Genomic DNA, 19,097 nt, shown 5'->3' on the forward strand with positions numbered 1-19,097 from the left:
GTCCAAGTGTTCACAGAACCACTGCGCTCTGCCACACAGCCCCACATGCTGGACATGACAGCTGGAACTCTACTGACTGCAAGCAGGGAAGATACTTTGGGCAGGTGAGATTTAGGTTCAATGTTTAACACCTTCTAATGGTCACTTCTTCCACAAGGCTGAAAGAGGAAGAAAGAGGGAGCAGACAAGAGGGAGGAAGGAAGAAACAGCACAGAAATGGGTAAAGCTGGGGCAGAGCTGCCAGAGCAGTAAAATCTTGTATTTCCAGGTCACTGTGAGTTAGTGCCTCCTGCCCTGTAGCTAAAGGGATTTGGGGAAAGGATCATTGCACTCCCCACCACAATCCCTTCCTTGGGCAGCTCCCAGAGAAGCATAATTACAATGCCACCCCTCACTCAGGACTCAGCCTTAGGGCACAGAGACACCAGCCATGGAAAAGGCCTATTAGGTCCATTTAGCCAGTTCCCCTGACGTTGCAGGGGTCTTCCCTGCCTGCCATGTCCAGCCTTGCTAGCCTTGGGCATGAAGCTGTCACAGAGCTGATGGCTTTGCCACTTCACAGGCTCACGTGTTGCTGGGACTTCTGACACTGGGTTTCAACAGCTTTTCAGATGTATAATGGATGATTGTGTGACTGCAAAGCCCCTGTGGGTGTCACTGTGGGTAACAGCAGCACTGTCATTAATGCTGGGTTCGGTTGACACCACAGCACCTGCAGCAGGTGAGTGTTAAAGAGGGATTGAACAGCAGAGTTCACCTGGCCAATGCATGGGAGTGGTACAAAAGTAGTTTTGCTGGGTAAAATAGGGAAAATTGACCACATTCTTTGGCAGATGTGTGAATATGCTGTGTAACAATAGGTGAAGGAGGCATTTAGACTTTGCAATTCTCCTCTGAGGGCATCTTCCCCATGTGAAGAACATAAAGAGCAAAGAGGTTGGGTTTTTTTGCTAAATCAGGCCTTCAGAGTCTGCTTACCACTTTGCCACACAAGGGTCTGGCCCTCAGGACAGTGTGGTAGCAGATTTGGGTCTGGAACAGCTGTCATGGATTTTTTACTTATTTTTCTGCAGCCACAGCAGTGTCTATTTATTCATGATCCTTGTATATTTCCACAATGCTTCCCTTGGTTTTCCCTGTTTAATATTCTACTCCTCTGTCCAGAAATTAAAGGAAGTAGTGAGCCAGATTTCTTTACATCTCCCATTCCTCTTGTTCTTTTGCTAGAGATGCAGCATAAGCAAACAAATCACTTTACTTCTCCTACCTGACTGTGTTTCAAAGTTCAAGTAGACCCTTCAGGAGCATCAGAACATTTTATTCACCTGAATGGTAGGTGAAATCACTCTCTATTAGTTGTAAAAAGAAAAAAAAAGTAATGAATAAGTGTGTATGTGTGTGTCTGTGAGTCTGTGTTAAAGAAAATGTTCAAAATATAAAAAATTTTTAAAAATTGAGGGAAAGATACCTGCAGATGGAACAGCAAAGAATTGTGTGCTCTCTTAAGGATATAAGGAATGGAACAAAGACTCTTCTAAGAGCTGAGAAAAATGTTGTTTTGGGTTTTTTTCAATTATTATTCTTCTCTTTAAGATTCAAGACTCCAGATTTTTGCTGTAAGACATTTAAAAAGTCACACTGCCTACCTGCTTTCAGGATTCAGGCAGCAGTACTAAGGTGCAGTATTAAGACATAACTAAATCTAAAAGGCTTAATTAAGCATTATCTTGGTGGAGGATAGAGCTGGAACCTGGAGAGTTTACACAGTGAGAAGCCCAAATATGTTATATGGGCAGATCTAGGTGTGTTCCTCCGTCTGGCCTCAGTCCTGGCTCTCTCACTTTTTAGGGAGTCTGAGTCACTCCCTACATGAATGTGAGAATGAACCTCTTCCCACCTCACTTCCACAGCATTCGAACAGAAATAGCATCTTCCCTTACCTTGGAGACTCATGGAGAGAATAAATCAGGTAACTTTATAAAAAGTTGTGCCTGCATAAGCATGAGCACCTGGGCTGAAATGTATCTTTAAAATTTACCATCCGGAAGCCCAAAGTAAACTATCCAGCTTTTGCAGAATTTTCTTGAATGTTGTTTCCCTTCACTGCTCCCAGTTTGTCAGCTCTGTATTTAGGGATTTTCTGCCAGCTGAGCTGCGCCTGTCCTCACGCCCTGCACTCTGGGCTGTGCAGCCTCCAAACCCAGAGTGCTCAGCAGTGGATAAAGACTAAATGTATTAGATATAAAGCCACAAGATGTCTTAGAAGCCACAAAATGTCTTAGAAGCCTCTCTTCTCTGGAAGTAACATCTTCCTTTGCCAGAACCTCACTCCCAGGGAGGCAGGAGTTACAGACCAAGTCCTGGACATGCCTGGTTTCACAGGTGAAATTCAGCTGATCACAACATTAGGGCATCCCACAGGCCTTGCCTTTCCCTGCCTCAGAAATTTTCCAGCACAGTGCCATGCTCTTTTTAGGCTCTGTGAGACAATGAATGAGGTCCTGTTGAATGCCCTCATTTGTGGTCCCCCTACAAGCTATGCCTGGCTCAGTGTCATGGAGGAGAACACATAGTGTGAATAAACACCTGGGACATAGACTGTCAATTGGTGACCATTCCTTGAAGGAAGCCCAGAGCAGGCATGTTTAACGCCACTGTTGTATGTTCCAGCTGGCCTGAGATGCTTGCAAAATATAAACATCATCCTAGGTCCCAATGAAAATATTTATAGAGCTATATTGTAGAATCACAGAATAATTTATGTTGGAAGTTACCTTTATGATCATAAAGTCCAACCAAAAAAACAAACACCACTAAACCATGGTCCTGTGCAGGGCTGGAGCTGAATTCAATGATTCTTGTGGTTCCCCTCCAATTCAGCAGATTCTGTGATTCTGTGATGTACAGCACCTTTAAATCCCTCCATAGATGGTGACTCCCATCACTGCCCTGGGCTGCCTGTTCCAACACTTGACAAGCCTTTCAGTGAAGAAATTTTTCCTAATATCCAATCCAAACCTCCCCTGGTGCAACTTGAGTCCATTTCTTATTATCCTCTTGCTTGTCACTTGACTTTGGTCTGGGACACAGGACTTCCATGATTTTGCTTTCTTAAATTCTGTCCCTGCCAACTGACCATTCCCAATCCTCTGGATGAAGGACAGGACTCAGAAGGCTCTCCTTTGAGTTATGTAACCCCATGGTGAGCACTGAGAGGGGGTTACCCTCCACTCTATGATCTGGTGATGGACACCCTTTCTCAGCCCTGACACTTTGCCTGTTTTCCTGTGATCAGATACATCAAAGCTTCCCTCTTCTTCCTCTCATGTGACCTGAGGAAGCACCAGCCATACAAGAAATTCTGAGATGTCTCCTTGTCATGCAAGAGCGTGGAAATATACATCTGGGTCATTGAGTCAACTAGATTTTATCATCCTAACTTTATTCCATTACCTCATCATGCACTGTCAATTATCACTGCTTATTTTTATCAACAATTCTCTTATTTATTCTTTTTTATTAGTAGTTATTGCTTTAATTTTTTTCAGGAGCTGGGCACACCCATTCTGGGCTGTTGTAATAGAAATCCAGTTGCTCAGTAGGAGAGAAAAGCAGAATCAAGCCTCCTGAATATCTCCTGGCTTATCTTCAGGATAAATTAACTGGTTCTGTATTAAAAAGTAATAGTCAGAGATATTCCCCATTGCTGGAACTCATCTTTCTCTACCACAATATCATTAAAAAAGCTCTCCTCCACATGTTATTTGGTCTAAAAGAAGAGGGTTTCTCATAAACAGTACCTGGCATGGTTTGGATGTAGCACAGGGACTATTCCCAACAGATAGCTTAGGTACAGGTATTTTAATACAAAGGAAGAGAGTTTAAACATGTAGGTGCAGACCATTCCCTCTTACTTAACCTCAATGCCTTGCAGCCACTCTTAATTTACTTGCACAGACAGAGCCAGTGCCTCTCCCTTAGAACTACTCTCTATTTTTAATATCCATGTGGTCTAAAGGATCCTCTCCAAGGACAGGTGTCATCTCCTCTCCTGTTTCATAGAGGTAAAACCAAAATGCCTTCTAGACCATATGTGGTACTGAAAGGTTTATAACAAGGTAGCACTCCAAGGTCTTTAGAAGAGGTTTCACCATATTCTCCTCTCAGCAGTGAGTAAAACAGTGCTGTGGTAGTCTGTCACTATGCCACGTTGCTTAATCACATTACTCCCTGCTTTCATTTGCTCTAATTCTTCACTTGGAAGCTTTTTTTTTTTTTTTTTTTTTCTCTGAGTAGAACATTTGCAATCTGCCTTTTTACTGTGCATGCAAAAAGTAGCATGTTTTTAACTTCTGAGGACTCATTCAAGGAGACAGCATCATTTTTGTACATGGTGTTCTCTGAGAGTGCTGCGCATCCTGCATGCTTGGTTGGTAGCAGCTTAATGCTGTCATGGTCCTCCAGGGGCTTGTCCCATGTGGTTATAATTAACTTTTAATGTCTGCCTTCAGGGCAAAACACTTAAGGGGTTAACCAGTTTTCTCCAACAGAATGAATAGTTAAATGGTAACATACGTTTATCAATATATTCCACAAAGTAGAGGAAAATATCTAAGTATTTTTTCTGCTCCTTGTCTCATATTTGTCTGATTCAGAGCCACTTGCCAACTTGAAAGTAGAGATTATCCTTTCAAATCTCATAATATAAATGTGCTTGCAATGTGGTTAACACAGTCTTACTTAGTAGCTGAGTCAGTGTTAAGGTTTGTTGGACCAGATCTTGTTGGTATTTAACCATTGCAAGCACTTACAATCTTCCTTTCTCCCACAAGTACATGTTGCATCATGCTGAGACCTAGGAGAGTGACTTACTACAAGGACATGCATGACTTTACAACTAAACCCGACAGACTTTACTTATAATATTCCTAGAGAGATGAGGAAAGTTACTATAGAACAGAATAATTGCCTTATCATCTGGCTCTGCGTTGTTAGAGGGAGATTCAGTTCCTAAACACTGCATTACAGGGTCACCTTACACACTTATTCAATGCTCAAAATAACACTAGATACGTGTATTTGGGGAATGCAATCCAACCTTAAATATCAATGTGTGCAAAGGACACAATGAACAGTAGTCATCTCCACAAACAGAGACGTCTTGTGTAATTTTAGTCACTATGGCCCATCCTGCAAATGCAGAAGGGTTCAGCCCTTCTGTAAATTCTTTAATACCCAAAAACATTTCCAACTATATCAGTTGGTTGCATTCAGCAAACTAAATTCTCCTTACAGAATGGACACCCTCCAATCTGGCACCTTTCTGTGGGTACCTGACCAAGCTCTAAATGAGCCCTTGCCTGTGTAGTTTGCAGTCCAGCACAAGAAGCACCTGGCTCTGAAGCAAGAGGCTTAGCAGGAGAGTTGCCTGGGTTCTGATTGTCTGAGGTCAGCACGTGTGCAGGGAGTTCTCAGTGTGGGCATGCCTTCCAGGGCTGCTCTGAGGCTGGAATAAACCCATGGAAAGATGGCCAGTGCTCTCAAAGCAAGCTGAGTGAGCCCACAAAGGCCACCTAACTTGCCAAGAAGTAAAATAGTTGACAAAAAAAGTGCATATTTGCCCTGCTTTGCTCCTGTGTGCTTAGCTGTGATATTTTTCATTGATGTACCATCCAGAAATCTTGAGAGAGACTTAAGGGTGCATAATATGCCAGAAGATTGTTTCCTCTTAGAAGTAGTAGAAGATTAAGTCTGCATCTGAAAATCTTCAAACTAATTCATTGTGTTCTTAAAGAAGTTCTAGCAGATTCATTTGCTCTCATGATGGGCACTAGAACTGGGGAAATACTTCAGTAAAGTACTTCTATTCTATGGGAATTTATGGCCACATTCTCTAAGGTATGCTAAAATCAGATATAGCAATTTGGGGATGCTCCTTCCTCAACTACCCCATCCCTTTGTGTGTCACTGGCTGTGGACCACAATGTGTTTCAGGATTTTAATTTACCATTTCTGGTGAGTACAGCAAAATGCTGGTACACCCTCCTGCTCCTCACCAGGAGCTGCAGCAGGGAAAACCCAACCTTTCAGCTGAGAAATCTCAGAGCCTCACTGCTCCTCAGCAGCTGAAGGCAAACACAGACTCAGAAACAGGATGGTGAAATAGGAGTCTCCTTGAGCCAGGTCTCATAAGCTCTTGGAGAACTATTTCACACCTAAGATAGCTCAGCTACCTTAGAAGGCATAAAATCAGCAAGCTCCTGTCCAATTAGCTATCCTTACGTTTGAAGTGAAGTCTCTCAAGTCCTATGGGATGCCTTTTTCACCTAATTGAAGAGAGGAAATTCTAGGCTTATTTCCTTTTTAAAGAAACAAAAAATAGTTTTGTCACTCTGTCAACAGGGAGCCCATTCCTATAGGATAGTTTGGGTTGGAAAGGACCTGAAAGATCACTCAGTTCTAACCCTCTGCCGTGGGACACCTTCCACTAGACCAGGTTGCTCCAAGCCCCATTCAGCCTGGCCTTGAACATTTCCAGGGATGGAGTAACCACAACCTCACAGTAAAGAATTTCTTCTTACTATCCAATCTAAACCTCCTCTCTTTCAATTCAAAGCCATTCCTTGATGTCCTAATATTGATCTTTGGGTGCCACTGAGTCCAAGGAGGGAGTGGGCACATTCTGCCTTATCTGCCATGGGATTCAAAGCCTGAAATAAGGAAACAAAGAGGACCTCCAGGTTGATAACAGCTCAAACAACACAAGAACTGAATTAGATCTGTAGATAGAATAAAATTATTAACATGGCCTAGCCATTTTCCATCCTTTGTAACAAACTACAGGATAATGATCATCCCTGTTTTAGAGATGGATGGGAACAAAACACCAAGAAATAAACTGTCTGCCCTTACACTGTTTGGCAAATTAGTAGCGCAAGTAAAGTCCCAAGATCTCGTGGGTGAGTCTTTCAGCTGACCACACTTTCAAGTCTGCACAATGCTGTAAAGCATCATTTGCTGGCTTCAGGCTGTTAATTCTTTGCATTGTCAGCCCATTCTATTGAGACACGACCGAGCAACATTAACTTTTATACTCAGTCATTTCCCTATTGTTGACTTGATCTGATCTCAGTGGAGAGTTGCTGTCAGTATCCCTCAAAGAGAATGTGCTGCCTTAAACACCTCTGACTGGTGCTCGAGTAAAAGCCTAAGTCCTCTGTCACACATTACTGCATTAGCAAAAGGGAAAAAGAGAAGGGGAAAACAGCTTATTAAGGGTTATTACATAGCTTATTAAGGGTTTCAGAAAATACTTAATACACTTGTCTGTGTATTGTCTGTGACTCCAAATTCACCTTACAAATTCTGATTTATTATCCAATTCTTCTGCATGTCAGAGAGCAGAGCTATGAAGTAAGGCCCCATAAACTGTATCACATTGTTGTCTTCACTCTTTTTAAGGCTCACATATTTATTTATAAGCAGAGTCAACCTTAAATAACAGATTTCATTGACTTTATGGAATAGCTGGGGTAGCTCTCTGGCAATCACTGCAATGACATGTGATATTCACAGTTACAGAGTACAGCTCTTAGTAATCTCCAGTTAAATAATCCATTTTTAAAGAACATCTCAACATTATGAACTCAAAAAAGTAATATCAATCTCTTCCACATCTCTCTCCCCTCAGTACTAAAAGAAACTAAACCCAACTATGTCAGCCCAGACTCTGTGTTCTCCTAAATCAGTTTCCAATTGCAAAATCATTGAAATATGCGGACACCCTAAGAATAAGGTTCCAGTCCTCATTCAGAAACATCCTAATTATCTTTCTTTTTACTAAGTTATGCTGTTTTATAAGTCTGGAGCTATTAAAAACTTTCTACACCATCATGTAACTCTTCCATAACAGACAAAAACGTAACATTTTATGAACATCATGATATCATATTGTAAGTTTTCTCTATTGCTGGTAAAAAATTGCATTAATTAAAACACTTTTTTGAAAGTAGTTTTGGCTGGTGTTATGTATGTACAACTGAAAATGAACTGAAACTTTTTTCTAAAGGATCTTCTTGGAGTGGGAGAGAAATAATGGGACTTTCATAATTAAATTTTGTCCAAATTGCCACACAACTCAAATCTTCACTTATACATACAGACATTTAACACTCTGCCAAGCATTTCACCGTGGAATTTAAAGGCCAAACAGTCCCAGAACAGGTTTTGTTGAGAAACTCTAATGTATCTTGGGATAGGGAGTAGTGTAGTAAGTTTTGCAGTTTGGATATAACCAGACCTCACCATCAGGCTGCAGAGCAAGAGAATGGACTTGGCACTGACCAAGATTTATGAATTCACAAGTGGGTTAAAGCAGTAAAACACAGCAAATTACACAGAATCATGGAATCATGGAATGGGTTGGGTTCAACGGACTTTAAAGTTCATCTTGTTCCATCCCCTGCCATGGCAGGGACACCTCCCACTGTCCCAGGCTGCTCCAAGCCCTGTCCAGCCTGGCCTTGGACACTTCCAGGGATCCAGGGGCAGCCACAGCTTCTCTGGGGAGCTGATGAAAAACAAAAGTTTCCACAGGATTTTGGAAAGCCATTGCAAGACCAGTGTGATGAAAGACTCCCTCAAGATCTTGAAGATCATTTCCAGCCCTTATGATTGTCTTTCTCTTTCATACAGAAAAAGCACAGACAGCTGGTTAGATTAGACTGCTACCTTCAGGTGGTTACATTTAGATGAGATTAATTTTTCCTCTCAGATATCCACACAGGACCCAGCCACTTCTGAAGATTTCACAGTCAGGCGAGGTATATTTGCAAGTCAGGTTATTGGGTTGGACTATCCATTGCTTTATAATAAATTCGCATAAAGAGCTGATGAAAGCTTGACTAGCTCCCCACTACAACACAGAAAGGAGAAAAATTATGTCTTCTGATAATAAAATATGTTCCCTTTCTACTGTCTGTGTTTATTTATATTATAACTCACCTAAATATAGGCTGAAATGAGGTAAAGAAAACCTTTTTTGGTACATTTCATGGACTTTGAGCAGGGCCATAAAAATGTATTTGAAATAGTTCTATAATTTTAGCCCTATCTTCAGCTTCCCTAAATTATCATATCTCTCCAGAAATCAATAAAATTCTGTTTCCTACTTGAAGATTCCTCTCTTTTTATTTTTTTTTCTGTTTTAGGGAACTTTGGAACTTTTCTCTTTATAATTTTAATATATTTTGTTTTCAGTTCAATCTTTTCACCAATGTGAACATCTGAGCTTAGGAAAATATACACATGAGAAGCAGACGCGTCAGTGAATACTATAATTTTAAACTATAGTGGTATAAAGAAATACTCTATTTTTAGTTTCAAAATTGTTTATCTTCTTTTGCCCCCCTTGGAAACTTGGTCTTGACTAATAGTTATTGTGCACATTCTTCAACTTTTTTCTAGTTTTGCTTTGGGGAGTACCCAGGGAACAAAAAAAAAAAGAAAAAGAAAAAGAAAAAAAAGAAGAGTTTAAAAGATGTTTCAACTTTTAGTAATTAAGCTCTGGTGAGCGTTACAAGAATATTTAATGCTCTGCTGCTCTATCTGAAGAGGTTCTGGAGACTTACAAGGAATTACAAGAACATGATTTACAAAACATAAAGCTCATGTTGTCAGAACATCCTCAGAAATGCCTTCAGATGAGAATTTTTTTTTCCTAGAGTTTCATTAGAAACAGTAAGCAGGGAGAGTCTCACAGCTTTAAGACATTTTTGTTTTGTTTTGTTTTTCTCTCCCATACTTAGGAGTAACTTGTTGGGTTTTTTTCCACCTCATGCTCACTCTCGCAGATGAGCATTAGAGAGAATTTGGAAATGGAAGGCCTTTCTGTCTGCAGTTAGCAGGGTCAATTCAGTGTGGCAGCTGCGAGCGTGTGACATAGACTTATATTGACACAACCCACTTTTTGCTGCAGAATCACAAAGCGAAAGCACCCGGGGCTCTTCTGCCTTTTTCAATAAGATACGAATTTTTGTCTTCCTTGTATTAAGCAGAGATCTGTCATCTTGGCTTGTACACTAAATGGTCCATTCTGACTGCCTTGTTTGTGTCCAATCCCAGCCAGGATCTAGAAACATGTGTTAACATTCGGCATGTTTGGGGCGAGCGGGAAGGGCCTGAGGCTAGACTCCCTGATGTCTGCTGGAGGGTAGTCAATAATCATTAGCCCTTCAAGTGGTAGATGCCCAACATAAACTGTATTAATTTATTTTAAAAATCTTTACTTTAAGCCACAGGGAAAGGCATTTTATAGAACGCAGCTCCCCTGAAGTAACGAAGCGGCAATAAAGACGTAGTGCCATGGAAGTGAAATTCTGGTTTATTGAGGGGGGGGGAGCATGGTTTGTTAGCACTGTGTCATCAGCCAGAGCAATGGGAAACTATTAAAAGTAATTAGCCCATGCCTGTCTGTCACTTAAGTTTATCCCTGTGGTGATAAAGAAGTGTGATTAGCCCCAAGTCTTTTCTGATTGCCAACATCTCAGCGTTAGCCACAGAGCTAAACCTGCGGCACTGGGGGAAGTTCTAATGTTCATTGTTGTCCACGCGAGGTAAATGAAGCTGGGCTTTTTAATTTTATTTCTGATGGAGCTCAAAGAAACCAAGTTTTTGTACTAATTAAATATTCCGAGAAACTGTGAAGCATCTCAACTAACTGTGACTGTTTATGTGTGGATAGGTGTCAGTGGCAGGCCAAACATTGCTGTCATTTATATTTCCACCCATCTTGGCATGAGTTGGGTGGAATGGTGTTGATGGAGAGACTTATTTAGCAGAGTTATTTCTATGTTTTTTCCACTGTACATATACATCAGATGTATTAAAGTGATAGCGAAAAATTCTAGTAGAAGGCAGTGAACCTGTAAGATAGCATTCAGTGCACCCAAAGTTTGAAGTCCAAAAGTGGGCAGTTAGTCTTTGCCCCTTGCAGATGACAAAAAGAACCAGGGACATCCAAAGTGCAATTGAAAGTGCATCCCAAAACAAATTGAAGGGGTTGTCCCCTTGAGGTATCTATTCATGTCCTTTGGCTATAGAGAGATAAATGAGGTTTGTTATTCCATTTTCATATAGCTGAAATAACATGAGTGGAAAAATGGAAGGATTCCCACACTGGGAGTAAATTTTCAGGTCCAAATTAATCTAGTTTATCATAAACTGTATCATTTCCAAGAAAAAAGAGCTCCAGTAATAGGAGCTCTGGATTATTTTTGTTATAGTTTAATATTATTACAATTTATTTTTGTTACATTGTTAGCATTTAACAAGAGAAATACATAAAAAGAACTAAAGGGTATTCCTCTAAGACACTGAGAAAGCCAACAACTCAGTTGAAGCCTCTAAACCAACACAGGCAGCACAGGAAATGAACAGGAGAAAATGCAAAGTGTAGCAGGAAGGGTTTCTACAGGTTTGTCAGCCAGAACAGGAAGGTCAAAGAAAATGTACTCCCTGAAGAGCAAGGAAGGCAAACTGAAAACATGGATGAAAGGAAGGCTGAGGTACTAAAAAAGTTTTTTGCCTCATTCTTCGCTGACAGTGTCTCTTCCCACACCTTCTGAGGGGGCAGGGAGTAAGATAGGGACTGTGGGATCAACATCCCTCTCCCTGTAAGAGCAGACCACATTCATCTAAGGAGCCAGAGCATACACAGGTCTATGGGACTTGATGAGAAGCATCCCAGAGCATTAAGGGAATCAATGACGTAATGTCAAGCCACTCTCCATCAAATCTGAGAAGTCATGGCAGTCAGGTGAAGTGCCCAGTGACCAGAGAGATATCACTCTCATTTTCACAAAAGATGGAAGGAAGATTCTTGGAACTGTCAACCTATCATCTTCACCTCTGTGCCTGGGAAGATTTGGAATGGATCCTCCATGGCTTCTAGCCATGTTAGGGAATGTGGTGGAGAGGGAGGTTATTTGAGAGAATCAACAGGGCTCCACCTAAGGCAAGACCTACCTGACCTCCTTTGTAGCCTTGCATGATGGAGTGAGTGGACCAATGATCAAGGGAAGAGCTCTAAACTCCATCTACCTGCACTTCTCTATGGCCTTTGACACATTCCACCATGACACCCTTCTCTCTAAACTGAATCTGATGGATCGACTCTTAAGTGCATGAGGAACTGGCTGGACTGTGGCATCCAGGATGTCAGTGGCTCAATGTCAAAACGGAGATCAGGGACAAGTGATTTTTTTTCTCAATGTTCTGTCCCAGGACCAGTACTGCCAGAGAGGAGGTAGATACTCCATTCCTGAAACCATTCAATGCCAAGTTGGGTGGAGTTAAAAGAAACTTGATCTAGTTGAATATGTCCTACTCGTTGCAGGTCGTTGGACTAGATGATTTTTAAAGGTCCTTTCAAACTATTCTATGATTCTATGGTTATTGTATTTATAGTGTTATTTCAAGGTTTAAACCAAGATTTGTCAGATCCAGTAATCTTTTCAGATTTCTCAGAACTGTTTTCATGGCATCTGGGATGTGAATTCATCATTTTTAAGGCTCTGTTGTAGTAATATATTTAGTTCAACAAGCCTTCCTCTAAGTGTCTCAGTGAAGCCACAGGGACATGCACATGCCCATGTTTTTTGCTGAACTGGGGCATTAATCTTTAATATTATTGCTTTGGCTGTCCAGCTGGATGAACTGTTGGCAATTAGTTACCCTAAAATAGCTGCATATGCACTGACAGATTCAATATCCTCTCTAATATATTGGAAAGACAGGTCCTAGTGGAGAGCTAGCAAGAAGCCATTGGTAAAATGAGCTAAGAAAGGAAGGCATTATTTGACAGTAAGTTTCATTATATCCTCCCTTTAATGCCACAGTTCTTCTGAGCTGGTCTCAAGTTTAACAAGACTGGGTGTGTAGTGTAGCAGGTTTTTCCTGCACGGCAGATGGGCATTGACACGTGCAGACCTGTGTATATCCAGAGCTGACACATCTTGTCTAGCTTGTTGTTGCACTGGCAGGACCAACTTTTAATTTGTCCCAAAAATTTCCCAGCTTTCTATCTGATGCTTTAACGTACAAGCCACTCAAAGTTATTGCTAAATGACCCATATTAATGCTTAAAAAAATATTGAAGCCTCTGTCGTGACCTAATTAAAAATGCCTTCCTTAATCTGTCCTGTATCAGGACCTATTGTGACAGTGCCTTGAGTAAATGAATTGGAAGAAATGCTTGTTTTCCTGCAGGATTTTCTACCTAAACAGCCAATTTTTCAAACTGTGGGACAAGACATGCCATGATCAATAGCATGCCTCCACTGGGATATAAAAGGGAATTTATTGGGAGAAAAAATAAAACCATTTCTCATGGTAACTCGGTAGATAAAGGCCGTAGGCACCAGAGATGACTTACAGGACACAGCCCTGGTGCTTTAAACCCCATTAACAAATATCTCTCTTCTCAGTTCTAGAACTTCAAGGGAAGATGCATTATGGGAGTGTGGACCTGCTATTTTGCCTTTCAAACACTGAAATTTCAAAGTCCATTCCACACTCATCATTAAGAGTATCTACAGCCAAATGAAGAAGTTACATATTTTTAGAAGGTGACACCACATGTCCAATAAAAGTCTTTCATACAAATAAGAATCAGAAAATATCCTTATCAGAAAATAACAATCCTATCAGAAAGCCATTTTATACCTCTACTTTTTTTCATGCTCTTTTGGGTTTTTTTTGTGTGTTTATTTGTTGCATTTTTTTTGAGAAATATATTAATTTTAGTTTGCTTATTAAAACTTAGAACAATTTATTTTCTTTCATTAAATAAACCTTTTTTTTTCGATTTTTACCTGGTGTTACTCTCTACTGTTTTCTGGGAAAAAAATTCGTTCTTCTACAGATTTATGACTGCAGCTGATCATGATTCTGCAACATTCTCTCTCTCTCTTATTTTTTTCATTGATCCACTGTCTTACTAAATATTTACTGTTATGTTTCAAATTCACCCAGCTGTCTGTTCATTTTTTGTATTATTCTGCAACATCCACCTCCCTCTTTCCTCACAAAGACCAGTTCTTAGACCATGTGACATGCAACATTGATTTTCTCTGCGTCTTCTTGTTGGGTTTGTTTTATACTGGGCTGTTGTAATGCTTTCAGGAAAATCCAAATATACTGAAGATTATTCCATCATGTGATTCTTTTTCCTTTCTTCTTGTCCTTGTCTAGAAGTAACTGTGCATTTTACACCTGACTCCCACCTCACTTGGAAAAAAAGGTAACTCCTTACAGAGACACTTCCAGAGCAGAAATATCTTCTTACACACCTACTGTAGGACAGGATGAATTCCTCTTCAAGTTTCTTTTTCCAAGGACTGTAGATAGAAACTAAAGAACTCTAGGATTTATCTGATTTTTAGATGAGGTGAATCTCATCTACTTTTACTTCTTGTATCTGCTCTGCTGGCAATGGGCCATAAGAATGATCGCAAAAGAAAATAGGAATGTCCTTGGGAGCTGCACCTTTGGAGCATTTTTATAACAGACTTGCATGGAAAACTGCAAGGAACTCTGGATTTCTTTTCATGCATTAACTACATTTTTTATATGTCACTTGCTATTTATTCTCAATTAGTTGGGTCCTTGACACATGCCTGATGCAAAGAAGAAGACTCTGTTTACTGATTAAGCATTTAAAAATTATCATTCTGAATTACTATTTTATTTTGGGAAATTATTTGAATAAATGTAAGAAAACTAAGAGGAGAAAAGCCCGTCTGTTATTTTATTTCTGTTTCAATTGTGTAGTCTTTCCTTCAAGGTGCTGAGGACTTGTATTTTGTGCATTTCCAAGGCAAAAGCACAGCTGGACAAATGCTAATTTCCTCAGCAGAGTGCAGCTCAGAGGTCTCAGTCAGAAAGAAGCAAATCATCAGATGTTGTCAGGTTTGAATAAACTGATTTGTTACATCCGTTCACTTTCCAGAGAATCCCTGCCTGCCTTTCCACCTATCTCCTTCTCTGAACCCCTGGAGCAGGAAGATTCTGCCTTAAAACTACTGGGATTAATTATAACCAACTAATACAAACTCTATTTACCCACACTGCTTCGCAGAGCTTTAGAGAACACCTGAAAAGATCCCCAAATGTGAGCACATTTATTATTTAGGCTGTCTTCCTCAGATTATAATTTCAGTTCTTCTGCTCACAGTAAAAATGTCTGCAAAAGTAAGGGACTGGGGGGTCAGAAGACAGAAGAAACATCCCAGAAGAAAATTCCCACTGGCTTTAGGGCAGACAGAAAAAATCCAATAGTGCTTATTTTAAAATTTTTGGACAAAACTGTTACTTATTTTTCTCAGTTTAATGGTGGGTTTTTTAAAAATAAAATATCCTAAACTCCTGAACCTGTTAATTCAGTGTTGAGTTTGAGTTTTTTCAGAGCAAAGGTTTAGGAGAAATAAAGAACTTTTCTTCATGTAAGGCCTTGTTTGTTTCCTATGGGAAACAAGAGACACTTGTACTACCTTGTGCCTCTCCTTTTCTAATCAACTAATTTTCCATTTGATGTTTTCTGGCTGTCTACCAGTTTCTATTTCTCAACCATCCCTCTTGCAGGGTTGTTGCTGTCTGCCTGCCACTGATGGCATCCAACAGGATCCAGGCTGTTGAGAGATGTGGGATGGGATTCATTTCACCAAGAGTCATCTGATGCCTGCCTTCCCTTTGAACATAAAAGAGAGAAATAAGCATTTCCAAGGAGAAGTTTATGAGTCCCAAAGTCTAAAACGAATCAAATGTATTGTTCAGTTACAGTCAGCTTCTCTGCTGATGCTCATGAGAGGTGAGAACAGATAACTCACATCTATATGTCCAATCAGATGGCTAAAATTAGGTGCTGGCTTGATCCCAGCTTCTCCCAATGCTGAGGATGACATGGGAGGGTGTGGGACCCCATAGAATCATAGTAAAATCATTAAAGTTGGAAAGCACTATAAGGTCACCAAAACTAAACCCAACACTGCCAAGTCCAGCACTAAACCGTGTCCCCAAGAGCCACAGCCACAAGTTTCTTGAAACTCCTTCACAAAAATTTTAAGATTTTACTACTGTATTTAAGCATGTATCCATATGACTATGCCTTGAAAACAGGGATTATTTTATCTCATGCCTGGGGTCCATCTAATTTAGTCAACAAAATCCAGAAAACAGTGCACTTCTTGCATTTATTTTGATTAGTGTAGATCAGACAATCTGACTACTTGATAAGACAGACGAACCAGCACCAGGAGCCATAATTCACCTCCTTTTGTATCCCGAGTTTCTCTCCTAGAGCAAGAGTTGAGTGTGAATTCAACCAGTGTCATTTTCCAGTCAAGCTGTAGTTGTACCTACAGTACCACATGCTGCTTATACTCACATACCCTCAGATTTTCCATCCTCCTTCCTAAATCCCTTGCCTGTGTACTTAAACAACTTAATAAGCCATGTTTCCAGCTGATTCTGCATTGCAATAAAGGCTATATAGTCCTTTTAGCTGCTTTCTACTGTAAATGCATTCTTCCTCTTTATCTATGCTATCCATTCATTAAATATGTATCTTTCTACTGGAGTTTTTAATCACCACAGGGATCTATTCTATTTCCATGTGAATGATTTGTTCTTCCTTTCTTTTTTTTTTTTTTGGTGCAAAGAGGAAAACACACTTTTAATGTAGAGAGTACACTACATGTTGTATGACTAATTACATCTTGCCCCTGCTTCATCCTCTTTGTACATAAATGTACTCACATCACACATTTCAACTGCTGAAAGGACAAAAAGTTCAAAATGGATGGGAGAAGACACTCTTAATAGATGCTTTTCCAGTATCTCAACCCTTGCTTCCCTCTCTACCATGAGTTGAAATATTAATCACAGCAAGCTCTTTAAATCTGAGTGTCTGCCTTTAAAAAGGAGTGAATTTAGCATACAAGAAAATAAGGCTCTGGCTGCTGGAGCACAAGTCAGGCAAGTGTTATCTCCAACCTGGGATGGAGGAGAGCATCCACACAGCCCTGCCAGTGTACACATGCCTTGGGTGCTCCTATCCACACCTTTTTGGAGAGTTTGTCCTGTGCTTAGGGACACCACCATGTTCTCAAGGGGTTAAACAGCAAGCTGGACTGCTTTGGGCCACTTAGGGAAAGAATGGGACAAGTCTTGCTTGAGCCAATAAAAAGGTACAACCTTTTCTCTCCAGAATGAGAAGAAATGGCCCTATGTTGTTCCAGGGGTGGTTTAGATATAAGGAAAAAATCCTTCACTGGAAGGGTATTAAGACACTCAAATAAGCACCAGGGAACTAGGGAATAGGAACCAGTGATATGGCAGAGTTACCATCCCTGGAATTGCTCAAAAGGGTGTGGATGTGGCACTTGGAGATGTGTTTTAATGGTGAACACTGCTGAGTTAATGGTTGGACTCAGAAATCTGTTGCAACTTAAATAATCCTTTGATACCAAATTACTGCTGTAGACTCCCTTGGTAGAAATTGGTTAGATATTAAGAAAAGTTTGTTTACTGGGGGAGAAGTCAAGCATTGGAACAATCTCCCCATGTAAGTGGTGGAGCCACCATCCCTGGAAATGTTCAAAAAACAGGTTTAAAGGGCACTTCCTGATATGGTTGACTGAGCACAGTGGCATTAAGTCAAAGATTAGGCTTGATGATCTTGGAAATCCTTTCCAACCTTAAGGATTCTATGATTCCAAACTGGAGTGGGTGGGTCTCTCCAAAGGATATTAGCCTTTGTTTTAAGGTGGAGTGAGCGATCCTTGGGAGCTGCTTTCACCTCCCCATTGCCAAAAACCTCAGTCAGACATTTGATTAATTTAATTTCTCTGTAGCTGTGATTAAGTGGGATGAATCTGACCTTTCTGTTTTCCTTCACTCCAGGGCTCAGTGACCCTCACTAAGGCCAAAAAGGCCTGGCAGCAAGCAGTAGGCCAGTGTTTATTCTGGAGTAAATCCTGTTAGCCGGAAGCTCCAGTCACCTCTGAGCTCTTGGCCATCTATTCTCATGACAGAATATCAAAAAGCACTGTCCTTTTTAGGATCAACACACATGTCACAGTAGAGACTATGAAAAATAAAACCTCTGCCTCCTCAGAGACTTGGGGAAATTTAAAATGTTTCTTGAGATGGTTGGATTGTGGGTCATGGCTTTCCTGTGGGCCTGATCCAACAGTTAATTATGCTCTGTGGCTCTAAGGCTTTCCTAAACAAAAATCTTATTGGTGGGAGAGGCTGTATAAAGATAAAAGTGATAGGGTCCTTACGGCATTTAGTCATTGGATAAAACTAATACTCCAGAAAAGAGGTGTGAGCAAGGGGAAATTTTTCCTTGAGGTATTTTAAAGCCTTTTATATCATTGCCTAAATGAAAAGACAATGAGCAAAGTCCTGATACTTCTTGAGCTCCCACTATTTTTATTTGCATCGGCACCTGATGCTTGATATAATTTTTACTGAATTTTAGCTTTCTGGAAGCCAGATTTCTAACCTAAGCTTAGCAGCTGGTTTCTGTTTGAGCAGAGAAATCTCCAAAGAGTCAACCATCTGACCCCATCCTTCCTCTTACTTCTATAGTTTATACAAATTCATTTGAAAACTGGCAATATTTGGATTTTGGAACAAACTCTGCCCCTAAGCTGCATGTAGCTTTCTAAAAGTAGGAAGGGGTAAACAACAGGATAAACTCCAGGGACATAGTTAATTTACTTTGCAAAAGCAACTTCTTTTTTTCCCCTTGAGGAAGAAAAAAGTTTACAAATTAATTTATATTTCAGTATAAATTTAATTGCTCAAGTTAACTGAAGATGGGACTGTCTCAGTAACCTGTTTTGGACACTCCATGATGTTGTTTATGACATTTTCCCTCATTCCTTTGCCTAACAAATTGCAGAGAACACAAAAAAACTCAGCATTGTCATCAGCACTCTCAAAATATTTCACTAGTATGGTGAGCACCACAAAAGTTTGTTCATTTAACTAATTTCTAGTAGCCCAAATTAAAAAGGTCACTTACACTGGGA

Source organism: Melospiza melodia, chromosome 3, assembly GCF_035770615.1.
Source record: "Melospiza melodia melodia isolate bMelMel2 chromosome 3, bMelMel2.pri, whole genome shotgun sequence".
NCBI classification, from domain to species: Eukaryota; Metazoa; Chordata; class Aves; order Passeriformes; family Passerellidae; genus Melospiza; species Melospiza melodia.